The sequence below is a fragment of the Eschrichtius robustus genome, chromosome 1, assembly GCF_028021215.1.
Source record: "Eschrichtius robustus isolate mEscRob2 chromosome 1, mEscRob2.pri, whole genome shotgun sequence".
NCBI classification, from domain to species: Eukaryota; Metazoa; Chordata; class Mammalia; order Artiodactyla; family Eschrichtiidae; genus Eschrichtius; species Eschrichtius robustus.
In genome coordinates, this window is record NC_090824.1 from 123,294,499 (window position 1) to 123,313,061 (window position 18,563).

Sequence of the window (18,563 nt, forward strand, 5' to 3'; positions counted from 1 at the left end):
GAACAGTTACCTGAATGAGTATGTGGCGGGCACATTCTGGATCATAATGCAGCAGAGGATCGCATTCATTTCACTGCAAAGCTTACTGTAACAAAAACCGAGACCCTGCTTTCTGACCAGCCTGTTGCTACAACATGAATACTTCACTTTCTTCGTTTTCAACTGGAGGTGCGAAACAATGTTTTGAGAGCATTTTACACCTTCAATAAAAAGAAGGCAACAAGAAAATGTGCTGAGGGGTTCTTCTCTAGTCCAGGAAACGTAAATAAAAGTCTCAAACCAAACACCACTGACACAGTTGCAGCACTTAGAAAAGTCGGTAGCATTTGTCTAGTAATAATCTAGACTCCACAGACTGCTCTCTTAGGGACATAGGTTCCTTTCCTTTCTTCTTACATTCATATCCGATTTTTGTGATCATTGTTAAACATTTAACTGGATTGATTCAACTGACTGGCTATATTTTGACAGCTCAAAGTACCAAGTTATTTAATTAACTCATTTTCAATTAACATAGTTGCTGCTAACCTGGTGTAAATTAAGTCTCCTCAGACTCTAGAAAAAGAGAGAAAGGAGGCCAATGGGACTGAGATTTCTATTGCATATCCCCTTCTGTCAGAAGTTTCCAGTTCAGGTCAGACCCATAAAAGAATGTCTTTTTTGTGGTTAAGTGTTAACTGGCAGCCAGGTGCTGAGATAGCGCTGAATCAGCCCAGAAGAGAGGGAGTAAAAGGAAGAAGAAAGTTTGGTTTATAGGCTGAAGTGAGCAAAGGAAACAGAGCCTGGCGAGAGTTATATATTGCTCCAGGCGGGCACAGGTGGATGGAACTGCAGGCCAGGTCAGAAAAAGAGAAAGATTTATGTTCTGTGCAAACAAAAGGCCAGAAGAAAAATCACCAATCCGGTTGGGCAGCTCTGAAGTGAAGGAAACAGCTGTTCATACAGTGAGGGAATGGTCAGGTAAGACGAGCTGGAAATAGTCATCAGAAGGCCATCTGCTGACCTGGGAAGGCATGCCCTCGAGGCACGGAACAAATCCTGTCCTCCAGGAGGCCACGCGGATGGGCCAGTCCTGGCCAGGCCAGGAAACAATGCCAGGATGAGGCATTAAAGTTACATGAGCCTCATGTAAGAAGTTGCCTGGCGAGTTTACTTCCGAATGTGAAGTCGAGTGGAAACACAATGTTTTCTTCTTTGAGAACTTGGCAAACGCACACCACCGGGCCTCTCTGTAAAGCAAGAATGCGGAGAGGTAGTTCATCAAATGCCAGTGCCCCATTACCCATCATCTTCTCTGGAGGCTGCTCCTCCACCCCTCCTGGCCGCTGGTGGGGGTAGCCGTTAGCTTGGGGCAGCTGCTGGCTTGGGGATAGTGCCACAGCACCCCAAGAACTTGTGGCCTAAGTGAGGAGAGTGGATGGGAGGTGGCCTTTGACCATGGAAGGCAGCCTGCTGGGCAACAGGATGGGCAAGCCAGAAGGGGCACAGAAAGGCAGGGGGAAATGAGAGCAGGAACTGGCAATGACCTTGCATTAATGGGCAGCATACCCCACTGAAATAAAGGCCGGCATGAGTTGGGGCTTTGCTCTAAGGAAGCCGGCAGCAGCTGGGTCCTACCAATACTAATGAGCGTCATTATATCCCTTGTACAAACGAGCCAAATTTCAGACAAAAGGTGGGAGAGAGAAAAGATTTATATCATAACACAGAATACAAAATGTATGACCAAATGTCATGAAAGAACCAACTGATAATTGGTGGGACAGCAAAGGCAATCAGAAGAAAGCACTGCCTGTCCAAAGTACTAAGATTAATAAGAGTGAGTGTTGTGGCATTATTAGTGACCAAAATACGAAGCTGAAGTCAAATCCCTTGACCACCCTCCCTTCTCTCTCCCCTACCCCATACTTCAATATCTATGTCCTCATGGTGTTATAATTTACACACACATACAATACACATTCATATACATAGAAAGAGTGAAAGTAGTAACACTTGTTGAATCCTTATTATATGCCAAACACTCTTCTATATCCCTTACAGGTATTAACTCATTCAGTCTTCACAACATGCCTAAGAGGTAGAAACTGTTTCTATCCCCATTTCACAGATAAGAAAATGAAGCACAGAGAGCATATGCCAGATAACACAGCTGGTAAGTATCTGAGCTGAGATCTGAACCAGGCATTCTGGGTCCTGAGTTAGCATCTTCATTTGAGTTCCTGAAATCTCAGACCAGGGACTTTGGTGATAAGTGGTTAATTATCAGTGCTGAGCTCCTCACATCCAGCCCTCTCCAGACTCCAGTCCTCAGAGCTACTGCTCTCTGAGGTGCTATCCCCTCATCTCTGTCCATTCAGATCCTTCTTTTTCTTCATGTCCCAGCTCAAGACCCAGGAGGTTACCCAGCTACGTGCCAAACCATTTTCTCTTCCTCCTCAGCCGACAGTGAGATTACATTTCCCGATCTCTTTCATTTAAGGGTGGCCACATAACAGGCTTTAACAAGTGGAATGTCAGCAGAGTGACACGTGCCACTTCCAGGCCTAGCTTATGAAACTCTGCATGTGGAACCCTCCTTCTAGTTTGAGGCAGATAAGCATAGAGGCCTGGGAGGCCACATGCTGAAGCCAGTGACGCCATTTGATAGATGGTCCTGATCCCTAATCCCTGCTTTGAGGAGGGCCACCCACTAATCAGGAACGCCCACGTGGGTCCTCATGTAAGTGGGAAATAGACTTCCAACCATCATGTCGGAATCATCGTTAACCAGGAGTTTGTTTACTGTAACAGCCATCATCACTCTAACTGACATGAACTTTGATGGATCCACCTCTACACTAGGTTCTGTGTTTGTAAGCTGGTTCCTGACCTTAAAGAATCCACAGAAAAGGGCTTCCCTGGTGGCGCAGTGGTTAACAATCCACCTGTCAATGCAGGGGACACGGGTTCAAGCCCTGGTCCGGGAAGATCCCACATGCCGTGGAGCAACTAAGCCCGTGCGCCACAACTACTGAGCCTGCGAGCCACACTACTGAAGCCCATGTGCCTAGGGCCCGTGCTCTGCAACAAAACAAGCCACCATAGTGAAAAGCCCACGCACCGCAACGAAGAGTAGCCCCCGCTCACCGCAACTAGAGAAAGCCCGCGCGCAGCAACCAACACCCAATGCAGCCAAAAATAAATAAATAAAATAAATAAATTTTAAGTTTTCAGAAAAAAACAAAGAATCCACAGAAAAGAGGGAAAAGAGATAAATAACATAAATAGAGTATAAAAATGTTGCAATAACAGAATGTCTAATATTTTGTGGGAATACTGCTAAAAGCATGAAGTCAGGAAAAGCCATTAGAAATACAGTGACAGTAGAGGAAGAGGTGGAGTTAGCATCTCTCCTTGATAAACCCAGCCGATTCGTTCCATCCCAGTGAGGATACTGGGCCTCACTTTATGTAATATGGTGAAAACTGTCCTAGAAAAGCCAATCCTGGTGCCTATCATACTCACCAGCTCTGTTCAAGGGACGTGCCCCCTTTGTGCCCCACACGAAGGGAAGCTGCCTCAAGCTCTGCCTTGAGCATGTCTGTGCCCCTAATTAGACCAAGGGTGGCCCAATCTCCAGGTTGACCTCAGTCTCCTGGGGTGGTCTGATGTCACACTGTGCCCAGTGGTAATTAACTAGGCCATTCAGATTCTCCCACTCTGGAAGATGAATGAGGGAACCTCGAAGGAATTAGCCTATTGGAGCAGGATGAAAAAGAAGAAGGCAGGCAGAGAAGACCGGAACACAGGCTGTGCCACAATGAGAATGCAGATCCCACCACTGAGGGGCATGTTGGTCAGCTGCTTAGTGGCAAGCAGCAGATGGACTCTGGCGGATTGAAGCAGAAAAGGGATTTGTTAAAAGGATAACAGAGAGGCTGTCTTAGCCTGGACTGCTATTACATTCCATAGACTGGGTGACTTAAACAAGAGGCATTCATTTCTCATGGTTCTAGAGACTGGAAAGTCCAAGACCGAGGCGCCAGCAGATTTGGTTCCTGGGGAGAACCCGATCCTGGCTTGCAGACAACCACCTTCTTGCTGTGCCTTTCCATGGCAGGGTCGAGGGAGCTCTCTTGTCTCTTCCTCTTATAAGGGCACTAATGCCATCAGAGGGACCACACTCTCACGACCTCATCTAAACCTAATCACCTCCCAATACTGTCATTGGGGTATATGGCTTCAACGTACGAATCTACATAAACATTCATTCCATAACAGCCTCAGAAACAGAGCTAGGCTTGGGGGTTCTGCTGCCAGGAACCACAGCCAAAATCACTCTGTAGGTATGTCCCATAATCCTCTGCCATCCACCACTCAGTGAAGGGACTTGTTCCATTAGCACCAGTGCGCCAGGCACTGCCCTGTTCATCCTCTGTGGCACTTGTCACCTCCCACCTTCTGCCAGGATCATTTCTGACCACATCTCATCCCCCTACAAGAACAGTAGATCTGTCTCTCTATGCCTCTCACGGCCCCATCAGGAGTCTTCAGCATAGTGGTTAAGTGAATGCATCAATATCTAATGAATAAAAAGAATTTCCATTTAATATGACAGCTGCCTAAAGTAATAAAGCTGCAATAACAGTAGCTACAATGTGTTGGGTATTTACTAAGTGCCAGTAAATTCTTCAGTGCTTGATGTGCAGTCTCTCATTTAATCTTTACAGTAACCTTGTAAGGAAAGCATTATTATTATCTCCATTTTACAGAGGCAGAAGTGTGGACTTAGGGAGGTAAGTAACTTGCTCAGTTTCACTCACCAAGTAAATTAGAGGAATAGGATTCAAGCTGTTGATAATGTCTCCAAAGCTCAGGATCATTACACTTTCAGATCATCTAAAATAGACCCCACCTGGCACCTGCTCATGTTAAATGCCACCAAGATAAGAAAAAAAAATTCCCATAGTCCATTTCTTTCCCCACTCACTCTTCCCTCCTCCCAAAAAAGTTAATAATGGAAAGACACACGACATATCCACCACAGATTACTGTGTCAGTCCATTCAGCTAATTTCAAAAAAGAGGATGCTAATTATTAGACATAATGAAAACTTGCTCTTCAACCACAATCCAAGGGGAATAGTCCAATTGATTAACAGGGATTTCAAACCACGCATTCAATTTCTCCTGCTCGTGTTGTAATGGATGGGAAAAATTGGTTTGTAGACAGAGATTTTTGAGAGCTAAGTGTCTAAGACGCTGAAGGGAGCCACCTCATTAAGTCCTAGGCCTGGTTAGGCAGGCTCTCGAAACCAGAGGCAAAGCCAACGGCAGGTAAACTCACGACAGGCATTATTTAATGAAAGTCTGCACTTTATCAGAGCATTCTTCCTGAGTCCTCGATTTTTTTGCATGTATTTTTCTTTTTCTTTCTTTTTTAACCATTCGTTAGTCTTTTAAAAATGCAGCATTGAAGCAGTTAAAAATAAATCTAGGATTTGCAGAACAATAAGAACTTAATCATGGCAGCAAACTAAACCTCAGGGACAATTTTAGTCTCCAAGTTAAAATACGGTGTCTCTGAGTAAATTGACTTTTCACAGAATACTCTAACATAATGCATAATAGTCAGGCACTCCAAGAGAAGCTCCTGGGTATTGGTCCAGAGCCCACAACCAGCAGAAAGATCATAGTGTATGTTGAATAAAATTACCCATTCTAAAGGTCCTCAGCTATCTTGAATATTTTATTAGAAACCTTTTTGTGGTGGAGACCAACTGGGAGCTCCTTCTCCAAGGAGCGAGCTGTCAACGGTAGGAGAATTGAAAACCAGACCAAGTCAAGCTTAATTAGATCTCCCCCCAACTCCAACCTCACACTTCTGGTATATTCTTTGCTGACCATGAAACTTGATAAATAATAATACATTGGGATTTGTTCCCCCCAACCTTTCAAAAAAGAAAAGTGCAATTGTGGACAGGTGGAGAAAGAAAATAAAAATGTAGTGGCAGATTTCAAGACTCTAGACAAAATATTAGCTGAATGCTACTAATAATGTAATCACAATAATGTGGTCAGAAAACTCACAGAGGTGCCTCAAGGGTGGCACTGGGCAAGGAGCAATTCAGATCCATGAGTAAATAGTTTCTGAGTCTCTGCTTTAAGGCCAGCACTTGCTGGGCAACACAGGAAAAGTGACCACATATTCCGGATTTTATGAGAAAAATCTCAATGTCAAATCTCCTCTTCCCTCATCCCTGAGACATCCACATGGTCTCATTAAAGCACATGTCCCAACTCTGGGTTCAGAAAATATGATTGCTGAAAGGATGGTGGATATAACTCACTGTACATGAGGAGTTAGTACTATAGTTACTGCAGTAAAGGCACTGAGTGTGGATGGCAGAGCTGGGAAATCATCATTCCTTACACCAAGCTCACTTTTATGGATTGCTATTTTCTGTTTTGTAGCTTTACATTTTTCTAAATCCTTAAGTATGATAACTTCCCTTCTTTGTAATTTGGCAAAGTGCAGGAGTTCATATAACATTTCGCTTGCCTCATATTTTCAGACAACTTTCTATTAATAGCATTATTTGTCATATAGCCTCCTTTTGAGGACACCCCTTCTACCCTTTGCAATAATTTTTACAGTGCTGCATTTCAAAAACAATTTAATAGGAGCCTGGTTTCTTTTGAAAAATGTGTGCTATCCAATTTTCCCTTAGTTTCACAATACACAACACATCTGTTATTTCAATGATAACAGATGTTATACTGAAATTGTAATAACTTGTGAGTTAACTGTATTCAAAACTTTATAGTTACACACGTTCCAATAACTTAATCCTCTACCATTATCTCTTCAAATTGATTTAGCTCTGCAGAAGTTGGAGAAAATCAAATATTCATTGTGTTTGCTTTGTGCATGTATACAAAAATCACATCATGATTTATCTCTCCTGGTATTAATCCTGTCTTCTTTGGAAAGATGGGGTAAAAATCATAACAGGATCAACAATCCCTCTTCTCTTTACTCATAAAGATAAATTTCATAGGCAATTCAGGATTAATATGCATGCATCTATGTGCAAGCTTTTTTATGGATTTGTAGGGGCCCTATAAATCCATTCTGCATTTCTAGCCATTTACTGTTTAAATAAATGACCTTTCCTCTTATCTCAGGGGCACAAGCCTACCCCCATTTGGCCATTTTATCTTTTATTAGGGAAGCATCTCTCTTCTCCCAAAGCAAACTACTTTTCTCTCAAGCTTCCCTTTTGTCTTTTTTTTTTTTTTCCTCCCAAATCCAGAGATTACAAACCCTGTGCTGAAATGAGTGGGTTACAATGACATATGCACAAGTAGACAGTGGGCCAGTATAGTGGGGGGTCTGAAGGAGCATGTTAAAGTCAGGAGAGCCTCCATCTTCTAGTACTTTCCATACCAGTAGAGAGCAGAAGACTTGTGCAACAACCATGAGTAAAACTACTCCTGGGAGCTGTTTGAATGAGACCATATGCTAAGGGGGTCCAGGAAGGGCAAGGTAGGGAGGGCTGGGGGCCCAGCAGGGCATCGTAGGGGAGCATGTCCTGGAGTTGGGCCTTGGGAAATGGTGGGATTTTGAAAGGCTGAAACCCAGGGAGAGGGTACCCCCAATAATGCCAAGGCTCAGTAAGGACTGTGTGAGAGGGATGTGAGCAGAGGGGAGTCTGGCCTCTCTTTTGGCTGATCTACCCCAGCAAGAGGACCATGCTCTTGTCAATTTCCAATCTCTTCCTTGCACTTGCCTCTGAATAAAAGCTAAAGAAACACCGGTCTTTTCACATATATGCTTCACCAAACACAGAGCCCCAAAAGTCACCAGCTGGACAGGCCTGGGTAGGAGAGAAACCCCTGAGGTGAGAAGCCTAAGTGCCCGTCACTCACTGGGTCCCAATTTTGTTTTGGCCCGTGGGCTCTACTGACTTCAGAAAATTAGTTCCATTACGCTCAGCTCATTCCCAGACCAACTTGCCACGTCTACCACTCATCCTCTAGGGATTTCCCCCCAAATACCAGACCAGTGAGTGTTCAAACAACATGAGTGTCACTACAGATATTTACAAGTGGAGAGAAAGAGCTGCTTGAGGTGGGGACAGAAAATTAACTACCAAGTTAAGTATTAAAGGCTTCAGTCTCATCCTCTGTGTGGAGAGGCAATAGGGCACAGCAGGCTTTACAGCCAGACTGCCTGGGTTCAAGTCCCAGCTCGGCCACTTTCATGCACTTCTGACTTCTCTGTGTCTCAGCTCCCTTCGTGTATAAAATGGGTGTGATAATGATACTTACCTCATTGGGTTATTGTAGGGATTACACGAGAAGAAATGTGTAATGTTCTCAGAACAGTACAGAGCATCCGGTATTGATGCTATATTTGTTATTATTATTGGGGCCATGGCCCTTCATTAGTGCTTGTATTAAAGAGCTAGAGTCCTTGCAGCCCACGGACCCAGCGCAGCGATCCCGTCCACTCTTGCCCTGAGGTTGTTCCCTGGCCTTTGCCCTGATACTCCCGCTTGGATCTCTTTCGATCTGAGTGATGTGTTAGGTGACAACTTCTGTTTTGCAGGTTTAGTCCCTCTTACTGTCTTTTGACTAGTGCTCATTTCTCCAGAAAATGTAACCTTTCCTGCAAATGCAGCTCTGGGCCCAGCAGGCACACAATGAAGGCCAGGTGAACTGAGGTTGGCCATTCTGTTTTCCCAAGCAGGCTTCTCTCAGCCTAGACCATGTCACTGTTAATGATGGATTGGTAAACATTTCCTCACTTGTCATAAGTCTTTGTGTGGGATATGATAGATTTCGTGCTATTCTTAAGGACAATTGAAAATAATATGAGCTACATGTGTTACCTGAGAAACAAAATATCAATATTAGGTCTTTTTAAAAAAGAAACAAATATTAGGTAATATCTGTAAAGAAATTCTCCTGGGGACAGGAAGACTCAAAGAATATGAGGCTTAATTCTAAATTCAGTGGTGTTAGCAAGTCTGCCTTGCTCGAATGTCCAAAAAGCATTTGTAGAGTGTATACCCCATCTGTGCACACCCACCATGGTGTTTTGCTTAATCTTCATGCCCCTGTGAAGGGGTTCATTGTTACTGAAAAGAAAAAACAGGGCTGAGTAAAAACGCCCTGAAAGCACCGACAAGGGACCAGGGAATGGGGTGGGGGTCACCCAAGGGAACTCTCATTCCATAAAAGGAAAACAAAGATAAAGTAATGGGACCACAGAGTAGCTGGTGTGATTGCCATTTGGAGGGAGGAGGGCAAAGACCTGGCCATAGAGGAGTCTGGAAACACGACTGTGAAGGTCTCCATGGCCCCACTGAGACAAAGGGGAGTGAAGAGACAGGTGTCTCTGTTTTCCTTCTAATTCTTAGAAGATTCTAACTCTTCATTCGGGTGCCAGGTGCTTGAATTCAGCAGGAAGACATGGATTCTTAACCTTTGGGCCACCTTAACTCTTAGGAAAGACCAGTAAATAAGCCTGCAGGATCTCTTGGATGAATTCTGAGTAAGTTGTGGTGACAGCTAGATGTTCACGTGAAGTTCCAAGGTGAGACTGTAGAAAACTCTGACTTGGGTAAAGGGTCCTTTCTGGTTTTTTGCTCCACACTTACTACTTGATACATTCCTCTTTCAACAAAGTGCAGTTTTGATTCTTCTACTTTATCAGCTCTTCACTCAGATCTGTGGTTCTTTATGGATTCGCCACCAATTTTAACAATTTGTGTCCATCTGTGGCAGATACCAGGGACACCCTCACACCAAAGGATCCTGTGTGTGCTGAGGATTCTTAGCGCTGTTTCTCCCAGAGGGCAGCTGAGCCAAGGACCACAGCTCTACTCCTGCTTAGAACCCAAGGTCTAATCTCCTGCAACATGAAGGGTCTTGGGGAAAACATTCTACAGTCAGGGTGTTCACAGCTATGTGCATGGTTACAGAGCCAGCTTTCTCCAGTTTAACACAGGTTGCCTTTTTTTTTTTGCTCCATCTTGCATCTCCCTCAGCTCAACTAAGTTCTCTCTGTACTAAAGAAAGCGAGCTTCCCCCTGGCTCTGTGCTCAGGGATGGTCCCTGTTTTAGGCCTTTGCTACCTCAAGCTGGGTGTTCTCTCCATCCAGGGCTTTTGCCCAGAATCTATCCAGCTGGATGGTTTCCCAGGCTCAGATCATGCCTTTTGAGCTTCTATCCCTGCTCTTGTTTTGACTTCCTGCTCCGTCATGTACACGCTGTTTGCCTGGTTCAGACCCAGAGCCTTGTCCAGCCCAAGTTGTCTCTTGCACCATCATCCCCATCTCCTGCCACCAATCCCTGGCTCATCACCACAACAGTATTCTCAAAAACCCACATGCCTGGACTATTTCTTCTGTCTAGCAAAGAGGCAGATAATGATGGTACACACAATCCTTCATGGAGAACCTAACACAGGTCAGGCAGTTTTCCAAAGATGGAAAGGGCAATCATCACCCTCAAGGGGCTACAATCCAGTGGGAGAGATAGAGGATTAATAGAAAATTATAACTCAGTGCTGAAAAATGCTAAGATGGTGGTAGAAATAGTGTGATGTTTGCATAGAGAAGGGTAGCTAAGCCAGCATTGAGACAGTGAGGAAGGCTTCTCTGAGAAGGAAGGAAGGAAGGCCTTAAGGAGGATGGAGAGTTAGCTGGGTAAGGGAAAGGGGAGAAAACAGAAAGGGGTTGTTGTAAGAAAAGAGTTAGCATGTGTAAGGGGCAGGGAAGAAAGACAGCAGGAATCTGTGACCTGTAGATAATGCAGTTAAGAATGGAGCAAAAATGACAAGTGGGAGTGGTCTAAATTGAGGCTATAGATATAGCCTGAGCTAGACCATGAAAAGTCTTGGCCACGGAATTGAGACTTTATCCAGGGGACATTAGGAAGTCACTCAAGTTGTTTTAAGCTTATGTGATCAATTTGTTTTAGAAGGGTCCCTCTGACTACCATGTGGACCTACACTAGAGGGGAGCTAGGTTTGAGGCAAGCAAGTTAGGTAAATAGCCATTTGCAGAAGTGCTGATGGCCTGAGCTACTGCAGAAGCAATGGAGAGGGACAGGAATGGATAGATTCAGGAAATATGAAGGACTTGACGAGGGACAGGAAGAAATGAGTCACTCTCAGGTTTTTGATTTGGGCAACAGGGAAGACTGTGGTTCTTTTAGCTGGGACAGGGACCTCAAGAGGAGAAACAGGTTTTGAACCTGAGTTTGAGGAGCCCATGAGACATGCAAGTGGAAGTATCAATCGGCTAGACGTGGACTTAGGAAGTGGGAATTCCACTTCACAGAGCACAGCCTGTGCTACCTCCTGGGATAATGAATTCCACAAGTTACCATGCTCTCTGTCTGAAATAGACTTTCCCCCCTCAACCATCACAGCCCCACATAAAACAATCAAAAGCAGGAAGAAAGTAATTCCTCTCCTTGTTCTTTCCCCTCTTTTTGTAAGGAAGGAAAATCTTTTTCAAAGGCTCTCCCACCCAAGACCGCCCTTAAGTTTCATCAGCCAGAACTTGGTCATGTGGCCAGCCATGGATGGTTTGTTCCACTGAAAAAGAGAAATGAAATTGCCATGATTAGCCGTGACCAATCACAATTCAACCCTGAGGCTCGGGGAGGAATCTGCCTTCCTGAGCTTACTGCTGCCCAGGGATAAGTGAACAATATCCGTGTTCAGGATGAGTTCAGTTACGCCACGGTGGCTTAAAACCACAATGTTTATTTCTCCTTCTTGCTATAGGTCCAGGGCAGGATGATAAGGGGTCCCTGTTCATGGTTACCCCCCTTGGAGTCAGGTTGATGGAAGCTCCATCTAGGTCAGTGATTTCTAGATTACACTGGCAGGGGAGGAGAACTCTTAAAGTCTCATACTGGCAATTAAATATTATGGTCTGGACCTAACAGCCAGAAGTAGTCACATGGCCACACTCCGACCACAAGTGGGCCAGGAGTTTCAGTCTTCTAGGTGACTGGAATGAGAGGAGAGTCAGATATTGGAAAGCAAGCAGCATTAATGTCTACCAAATCTGCAATCCCTAGCAAATCCAGAGAATGTCCTGGTGTGGGAAACTACTATCTCCTGGGATAACCCATTTCATTTCTGCTCATCCTTGACTGACAAACAATCCATCCTTATAATGAATTAAAAACTCCCTCTACAGCATCTGTCCCTTGTTCTACATACTTATAGAACAATGTTTTTCATCTTTCCCATGACAGACCTTCAACTATTTGAAGATAATTATCATGCCCTCCCAGGTCCTCATTTTTAAAAATTGAATCAAAATTTCAATTAGGAATTCAAAAGTTCAAGTATCTGAAAATAGAGTGACATTGAATTGCAAGTTTGGAAAAAACACAGGAATTTGGATTAACTTCAGAGAAAGAGAACCAAGCTGACATGTTGGATCAGAGGAAAAGACAATGGATAAGAAAGCAAGTTCCTATCTGAAACTGCAGACAGAGAACCAAATAATAGAAGATATCTTTTCTTCCTTGGACTCACATTAACTGTGAAATTCTCATTCCTTGGTTGCCATTTCACTTCCAGCCTGATAGAATAAGGATATTTCTGCAGTTACCTTCCTTGACTGCTGGGGGTAGTACCAATGCAAACATACCAAAAACTTGATATCCCTCCAATTCTACTAATTGACTCATCTTGTATTTAGACAAGTGTTATTTGAAGCTAAATTACAGAGTCTTAAGTCAGATAGAGACTCTTAGAATCTCTGAGTAATGAATCTTTCTTTTCCAGAAGTGTTTCTTAATACAGACACTTCACTAAAAAGCCAGGAGAGATGGCAAATACAACTTCCCTACTTTCTCGGAGGTGCTTGTGAATTGTGGGTTAATAGCATAGCAGGGCAGCCAGTTAACACTTGCCTGTGGATTTACATACTTCCAGCCATATATCATCTCCCACCTGATACAGACTTTGTTGAAACCAGAAATGTTTTACCAGGACTGGAAGGTCAGTCCCATTTGTCAAAGCAGGGACAGTCCCTTTGTCTTAGACAGCCTTATCTGGGTTGTGAAGTCGCTCAAGGACATCATCTGCCTTCCAATTAGCAGAGCCTTGAGAAAGTTGAGCTCTGGGTACAGCAGGTCTTCTTACTTGTTTATTTCTAGCATTTACTTTTGTCCTGATTAGTAGGCCAGAGTCTACAGGCTGATAAGACAAAGACACCCATCATTTGAAAGGACCTAAGAGTTAACTGCACCAAAACTAATTGTAATGGGTTTCTGTCATGCTCATTTCATGAAAGAGCCTTGTGAGGTCAGTGAATACTGGCTAATGTCCAATAGGAGATAAAGGGGAATACTGGCTAATGTCCAACAGCAGATACCAAACAGCGAATTCATTTTGGCAAATATTTATTGAGCACTTACTATATGGCAGGTATTGGCAGGCACTAGGAACTACAATGAGGGGGCAAACAAGCCTGTCTCCAGCTTTCCTAGAGCTCATATCCTGGAGGGGGAGCCAAGTATCAACCACCGAGTCACATCAATCAGAACGTTCAGGGAGTGCTTACTAAGTGCCTGGCTCTGTTCCACATACTTTACATCTACTCGTTAACATAATCCTTACCACAGTCCTATGAAGCAATTACTATCCTTATCCCCCATTTTACAGATGAGCAAACTGAGTTACAAAGATATGAAGAAACTCGCCTTAGGTCATGTAGCCAGTAAGCGACAGAGCTGGGAATGAAACTCTGGCAGGCAGTCTGGCTTCTAAGGCCATCCTGCCCCTCAACAGACCCAGAAGCCTTTGGAAAAACTTTGAACCACACCCTTCCCAGGCCCCCTCTCTGGGGCTTTCCCCAGTACCTGTTCTACTAATCGCTACACTACATTGCATCAAACTCAGGTGCACACTATTATTTTTTTTTTTTGACGTTTCTGAACTCAGGATGCATCCTGCAATTGATAGCAGAAGTGTAATAAGTGGAGTTGTCATGCAGTTTTTTCTAAGTGGTAGGTAATATAATGGTGCAGCATACAAACGAAGGTGAGTTAGACTCGGTGGAAGACGGTACTTGGTGTTGATCTGCCTACCCCACTGGGAAAACACAGGGCTGGACCAGAGCAGGGCTCCGTTGTTGGAGGAAAGAAGTTACTCTCATGTCTCGTGAAAAAAGGAGCATGGAAAGTGATAGGTACAGAGTCATACTCTTAGAGCTGGGGGTGCCTCGGGAAGCACCACTTCACATGAGAAGCACCACTTATAGGAGCAGAAACTGAGGCCTGAGAGCAGAAGCTTTGGCTCAAAGTCAAACTCAAGAGTCAGTTCTTGACAGAGACAAACCAGACCAGGTCTCCAGACCTCCACCCAGCTCAGGGCTCCTGCTGTCCTCTGCTCTTCCAGCTAAAATTCTCCTACAAGAAGCCAAACCGCAAGAATCCCAAAGCCAGCAGCAGTCAGCAAAGAAGGTCCTGTTTATATTCCTGTTGTTTAAGTAGACTCCTTTGTTCTGACAAAAAAATCTCTTGCCTTCAACAAAGGCATTCATAACAATAAATGCATTATTTCCTCCAAGAAAAGGTTCAATTTCACTGCTTTACAGGGACACAGGTTTACCCAGTATTTTCTTCAGTTACACTTCAGATTTGATGTCTCTCAATACGACTTTCCTTGAGCCCAAAACTGATCATTCCTGACCAACCAACAACCACCATTAAGCCATAGGTTTACAAATGGCATCTTTGTTTTTCCCTCCATGGAACTCAGCAGTGGTTGAAGCAGACGCAATATGCAGAGACACATAAAATCTTTGAACTCAGGAAAAATGTGATTGTAAAAGCAGCCTTCTCTCCAGTCAAGGTTGGACAGAGCAGGAAGACATTTAGGCTACTTCTGTTGTGCCTTTCATTAGGATGCTGCCTGCCAGCATTCTCCCTAAAAATAATTGTCACGCCAGTGGAGTCCTCACTCTGGCAAAGAGACTGTTCTGCATCAAGATCCTTTTGAGCTGGTTCTTAAGTTACAGGAATTTTAACTAAATTAGAAAGTTTGCCACTTTGTTCCTCATAGAATAGGAGCCAGAGCCAGAGCTCCTGAAACACGGGTTCAGCTCAGTTCTGAGAAACAGGAAAATGTCGCCTTCATGGCTGGGCGCAAAAAATGTTGAAGCTGGAGGGGGTTTAGAACAAATGGAACCTCCTACTTATTAATGCTTGGGTAGTCAATTTCTTCACCCAGCTATTTCCTTCACCACGTGCCTTCCTGCTAATGTTTTATCAGCGCTGGACCACAGAATGATACATGCTATCCTGTATAAAAAGGTAAAGATGCCTTAAAAACTAGTTCGGGTGTTTCAAAACACAGCTCCACTTTCTAAAGTGTTTTTATTTTTCCACAGATAAGGCTCTAAGGATTCTAGAACAGACAGTAGGAATGCCAAGTAAATAAACAATTCAAAATCTTCTCAGTCAGATCTGAAAAGAGTTTCCATAGCATTAGTGCCAAGTTGCTCATCTTACTTTTTAAGTTTCTCCTCTTAGCCTTTAACACATACCTTGATTTCCAAGAATCTAGCATCAGCTGTTGGGCAGTTTTAAAGACAAATTCTGTTTGCACCTTTTGGCATGCTTTTGATTTATTTTACATCCTTAGGGTACTTTCACTTGTATTGTCTCACTTTGGCTTCCCATACAAACCAGACCAACTGGGGTTCTCAAGAGCCCTTGGGCACGGGGCTCTCGTTGAGTCCCCAGCTCTGGAGACACAATTAATTTTCCCAAGCAACTGCAGTCATCACGATACTGTCTTGCTCAAAAAGTTATCATTTCACTCTTACCAATAAAAACAATTTTGAGATATAAGTATGTGTTTGTGTGTATTCCTGTCTGAAAATACACTACCATATTATAAGACATTAACAAAAATATTAATATGAAAGAGGAGGGTTACAAATCTGAATACAGGTTTTAATATTTTGCTGTGCCTGAATGGACTGGCTAGCATACGCCTGGAAGGAGTTGGTCCTATCGTGGAAATCTCAGTTTTAGAAGAGTCCTAACTGTTGAGTGGTATGCAAGGCTCTCCACAAGTAACTCCCAAACTTCTTCTCCAGCGTAATCTACTACTGTCCCTTCACTCAGACTGAGCCACTGGTTGCCTGGAGGCTCCAAGCCACCCTGTAGGCTTTGGGGCCAGGCTATGTGAGTCTAGGCTCTTCCATGAACTACCTGTTAGATCACAGGTAAGTCACTCATTCTCCTTCCGTTTCCTCATCCGTAGAATAAGAAAAATAAAGACATCTGTGTCGATGTTCTTGCTGTGACATCAGACGAAAATGCACAGTGAGATCACACTTGGTAATGGTTAAGTGTGACAAAAATCTTTTGAATATATTAATTCCTATAAAATACAGGTACGTTTAAAGTCATAGGTACAGATCAGACAGACTCTGGGTGGACTGTCTTACAAACAGAAAACATCATCCTTCATCAGATCCTTAATTTAAATACTATTGAGTCTTTTTAAGCTATTTATCAGTCTCATTAACACATCAAAAATTTAAGTCTCACACAGCAATCATCTACTGAAGGCGTAAAGTGTGGCTCTGGCAAAAAATGAAAGGGGTAGACTTCGGAGAAGAGAAAAGCCCTGACCAATTGGAAGAATGGAGATGAGTAAAACTGGGAGACAAGCCAGTTTGGGGTGGTAAAATCAAAAGTCTAATTACAGACATGTCAGGTATGAGATGCCTATTTGATATCTGCATGAGGATGTAGACAGGGCAGTTGTACCTATGAGTCAGGGCTCAGGGGAGACATGTGGCATAAAGATATGAATTTGGGAGTGACATTCTTCTCAAGCTTCAAGGGACAGTTCAAATGCCACCTCTTCTATGGACCCTTCTCTAATCCCCCTCAGCTACACAAAAGTTCTCCATCCTTGGATTTTACAATGCTTTCTGTATACTTCCTTGAGTACCTACCTCTGCCTCCCTTTTATCTCATTACTTGTGTACAAGACTGTAGACTCTTTGAAGACAAGAATTATGTCACTTTCACCTTTGTGTTCTCTCAATGTCTAGCACTATGCCCTTCTATATTTGGAACACAATAATGTGACATTGGCTTAATTAATTAATCTCCTCTAACTATAATAAGCTCCGCAAAAATTCCTTGAAAAAAAAGTAAATCCAGAATGTTTGATAAATGAATGAATGATCAATCAATCCCTGGAGTCACATTAAAAGATTCAGATAGAATTGGCCCTGTGCAGAACTGAGTGAAGCCTGGTGTTCTCCCAACCTGACAAAACCAGTTGCCCAATGCCCAGTGAACTCCCCAGGACTGTCCATCATGGTGTCCCACTTAGGTTCACCTTCTCCAATTCTGTGCACTTTAGCCTTTCGTTTCCTTTCTTACCCAATAAAAAGGTGCCAGCCCAGCCAGCTGTCACCTTGGAAGTCAGACTGCAAGGTGAAAGCAAACCAATTGGACCAGCTAACTCATGCTAGTGGGCTCATGGAGCCTATTGCCTAGATGTCTTTTCCCTCCTACCCCACACAGTTTCATTTTAACGAGGGTCTTGAGAGACCCTATGCCTTAGAGAAAAGGTGACTTCAGGGCAGGATATACTTGCTCTTACTGTGTCCTCAACAAGCAAGGCTTTCTTCCTATGCTGAGTCTGGACAGAAGTGCTGAGAAATGATTAAGAGGAAGCAACTTGTTGGGAACGTAGATATTCAGCTCTGCCCTGGAGGCTGCTCTTTTAGCCAGTGTGCCCAGTTCCAGCTCTGAGACCAGGGAGTCTTTCGACCTGTGGCAGGTTCCTGGCTCCCTGGGTCTAAGTCTCTATTCATGAAAAATAAGCCTATTGAGCTGGACTTCACAGATCCCTTCTGGTTCCTTAGTTCAATCAAACACAAAATTTAATGTCCAAAATTTCAAAACTCTCTACCCATTTATCAAGCTATCCTCATTTTTACATTCCATAATATCCTTGTATAATATGGTTACAAACCGCCATCTCCTCCTCTGTACAGTGGTGTTAATAAAAACGACACTTGCCTCCCAGGGTTGCTGTGAGGATTTTATTAGAAACTCCACTGTAAATTCTGACTTGTACTAAATTTAGTTATTATTATTTTGTTATTAAAGAGTCTCCTTCTCTCTTTCTTTGCAGGTGGGAAGAAAAAGATTGCTACTAATTCCAAGTTAGAAACGTTTTTTAAAAGACTAGATAACCTTGGGTCTGAAGCAAGAGTCCTAACAAACCTTCACAGTAGAAAGCAGGGAAAATGTATGAGGACAGGAGAATTCAGGGAAATCTCAACTCCCCTTCTGATGCCAGGTCATTACGAGATCTCCAAAGGGCAAATGGGTCTGATAGACCATATATTCGTAGGTGTGGAAAATTACAGGAATTCTTTACTCCACCCATTCCACTGTTTTCCATACAAAGCTGTTCCCAAGAGTGTATTCCAGGACAGTGCGTTAAGGGCACTACAAAATAGATGGAGGCATGAGCTTCTCGTATTTGTGGATTATTCC